The sequence below is a fragment of the Lepisosteus platostomus genome, chromosome 15, assembly GCF_059453375.1.
Source record: "Lepisosteus platostomus isolate fLepPlt1 chromosome 15, fLepPlt1.hap1, whole genome shotgun sequence".
In the NCBI taxonomy this organism is placed as follows: Eukaryota; Metazoa; Chordata; class Actinopteri; order Semionotiformes; family Lepisosteidae; genus Lepisosteus; species Lepisosteus platostomus.
This window is the reverse complement of record NC_142625.1, coordinates 5,469,685-5,473,150: the sequence shown is the minus strand read 5'-3', so window position 1 is coordinate 5,473,150 and position 3,466 is coordinate 5,469,685. Positions and strand designations below refer to the sequence as shown.

The 3,466-nt window shown below is 48.3% G+C and overlaps 1 pseudogene; it reads left to right on the top strand.

The window, feature by feature from the left end:
- The first annotated feature begins 869 nt into the window (after positions 1–869).
- On the top strand, positions 870–1,049 carry LOC148647749 (U2 spliceosomal RNA; annotated as a pseudogene).
- Positions 1,050–3,466: the final 2,417 nt, after the last annotated feature.

The following is a 3,466-nucleotide window of genomic DNA, read 5'->3' as shown; positions in this document are numbered from 1 at the left end:
ATAACCACAAAAAAAAACCCAGACATCTTTTCTCCACTATCAACAGACTGCTCAAGCCAAACTGCCCTACCACATTACCTGCCTCATCACAACTTTGCAACACATTCTTAGATTTCTTTAGTTCTGAAGAAAGATGTGAAGACGGGGGTTTGAATTTAATCCTTTCTGTAGGGGGTTTAGACTTCTAAGTCACAAGCTGGGGTTTATGGCAGGAAAGGGGGTTAACTGATAAGGATTGCAGATGCAAGCTAGGAACCCCCCTGGGTGTAATCTTAAACTGACCATTTGTCCAGAACATCGTAAACTGGCCAAATACCATGAACCCCCCTCTTTATCATCAGACCGAGTGACGTCAGAAACGGAGAAGAAAACACTATATAACCCAAAAGTTTGTACCAGTACGGTGAACAATACTTCAGTTTTGTTGTTTCTTGCGGGGAAACAAGACTTTGGCTTTATTGTTCCTTGCATGCAATAAACTCATCTGTTTTACTTCATCTCGGGATCAAGAACCTTATTCGTTCTGTTACAACAATGGGAAACGAGGCAAGGACTGTGTAAGACTGTTGTGCAGCCTACTGCTAAGGGTGTTTATGGAAGACTAATTGCCTCATTACGTCAAAAGATGTTGGGTGATACACGTAGATGGGGTTTCCACGCCGCGAGAGAGAAATGGAAAGGTCTTGTTGATCTTTAACTTCTGTTTTTTGTTGTATGGGTTGCAATATGTTAAAAGAAAAGAGTGTTTGGTTGAAACTTTGGTGAGGGTGGGAAGGCCTTATTTTGAATTGCTAATGTTTTGTATTGTGAATTTCGGGTTATTGATTGTTTTTTCAATGTATTTGGAGAGTGTTTGATTTTTGCCTTGTATTGATTTATATTTTGTAATAAAAAAATCTGTTCTTATCAGTTTAATATCTGATACGTCCCCCATCGGGGGACCACATATTAAACGGATTTTTGGAACAGGGAGCTGGATCAGGAGCTTGCTCCGTCCTCTCCACGCATTGGCCCGGTATTGCAGCGCCTCCAGGAGCGGTGCACCACCTTCTCTCAGTGGTGAAAAGACAGACGTAGCTAGCAAGCAAGCGAGGTGGACTGGAGCTCCTTCTTCTCCGGTCTCATCTCTCGTCCATCTGTGTGTCTGTCTCTCTCTCTCTCCCCCTCCCCGTCTCCATCTCCGGCAGCCGGACACCCGCGAGACTGCCCAAGGCCGGCGTCGGGCATCGCTTCTCTGCCTTTTCAAGTGTGTGGCCTGACCGCAGCTTGTTTCTTGGCCAGAGGGGGGAGGAAGAAGGATCGGAAATTTTTTCGGGGCCTACTCAATTTTTTCTACGTGGCGGAATTTTCCGGCCATTTTTCTATCAAAATGGAGAGAGGAGCTGCATCCAGAGAGGGGCGAGTGAGATACACCGTGCGCTTCGTGCTGCGAGCGGATGGAGAACGGACAGAACTGGCGTCGAGGGACGAGTTTGAGGAGGACGTGCTCAGCAAGGCTCTGCATCTGGAACCCGAGGACGTTTTCTTTGCAGGACTTCCCGGGTAAGAAGTGTTTGGATGTTTCACTTGTTTCAGAGGGCCTAGTGCAAGGTGTTTGGGACATTGTTAATCGTAAAAAGGAGGAAAAGCCCTTTGTGGCCTATTATGTTGAACCCCTTTTTGCTAGAGAGCTAAAGACTCTGACGGTGGTGATGTTCAACCCTTATGTGCCTGAGGAGGACATTGTTTGTTTTTTGAAACGTTTTGTAGACATTCAGGGATTAGGGGTGAAGATTCTAGATAAAAAGGGTTTCTGGACTGGAAAGAGACGCTTTAAAGTGCGCTTTCGGGCCAACGGTTCAGCCCCTGATGGCCTATTGCACCCACCTGCTACTTTTGAAATTGGGCCTAACCGAGGCTACTTGTATTGCTACGGACAGCCTTTGGTGTGCAGGCGGTGTAGGAAAGAAGGCCATAATATGGTGGACTGTAGAGAGCGCGTTTGCAGACGGTGCGAAGGAGTGGGACATTTTACATCGGAATGTACTGAAGAAATGAAGTGTAACTTGTGTGGAGGTGAGGGGCATGTTTTCAGGGACTGCCCTTTGAGAAAGAGAAGTTTTTCAGAGGTGGTGCATGGATCAGGAGAGGCCCGGCCAGGTGCAGCTCGTAACGAGCAGAGGCTAATGGACGCAGCTGAGGCTTCTGGCAGTAGAAGCAGTGCTGTTTGTGAAAGACCAGCGGAAGAAAAGGCTGGAAAAGGAGAAAAGTCTGCGAAAGACGGTTTTCAAGAGAGCGCAGAGCACAACCCCTTTTGCAGAAGGCAAGGAGAAGGGGAAGGCCTGGGAACCGCTTGAAGGGGATGTACAGGGAGTTGCAGGCGAAGGGGCGGGGCCATCTTTGCATATGCAAATTGTGGTGGAGGACGTCTATCAGATGGAGAGTGATGAGCTTTTGGAGAGCTCGGAGACACCTAGACTGGGTTTTTTGAAAGCGGCGATGGCGGAGGTGGGGCAGGCGGCGCGCTGTGCCCAGAACCTCAGTTGGGGAGAGCATGTGGAGGAAGATGAGGATGAAGGTCCGTCCACATCAAAGCGGACCATGAAGCGGAAGGCACCGGAGCAAGAGCCTGTGAAGGTCAGGCGGCTCTGTGGGGTCCTCTGGGGCCTTTTGTATCCCAGAAACAGAGCACAGAGAAAGCAAAAGTATCCTAGTATCCACCAAAGGTGTGGGGGCTCTGGTAGAGCTGAAGAAGGGGAGAGAGAGAGGAGGGTCTTTGGCTTGACTCTGAGCTCCCCAGGAATTTCGTTGAGCTCTGTAAGTGGGATGAGAGGAGCAAAAAAAGTACAATGGCCTCCTGGTTTTGCAGATCAGGAGATCCACCAGAAAGGCATTCAGTACAAGTGTGTGACTGCAGGCTCTGAAGTGAAACGTTTCCAAGTCTATGGGAAAACTCACACAGAAATTGGGTCCAAGAAGTGCCTCTTTTCTGATATCAAGCGGCAGTGGAGAGGAAACGCGGGGAAGGCGAAAGCGGCGTTTGCTGAGGGAGTATTTAAGAAGGATGGAAAGTTTATGAAGGAGTTGGAGGCCTCGCCTGGCTTCTTAAGGAGGTGTGAGTGGGTAAATGGTAATGTGCGGTTACCAAGTCGGGCTGGGGGGTTGAAAAATATACCAAGAGTGTTCCCGGGGGTGAGTTTTGAACATGAAGGGAATGCGAGGAGGATTACGAAATTGTTAGTGAGTGGGCCTCAAGAAGTTAGTCCGGGATGCTTACATTGCAGCGATGGACGTTTTGAGCAAATGGGATGAAAAGGTTTAAGTTTCACTTGTGATCATGGCATTTTTCCTTTCTTTTGTGGGGGTTTTGGGAGAGTGGGTGGGAAGGGGTGCTGTTTTCCTGTCCCAGAGGGCTTTTTTCTTTGTGTGCCTTTTCCACGATTTTTATTTTTGGACTGTTTGGGTTTTTTGTTTGTGGAAGGGATGA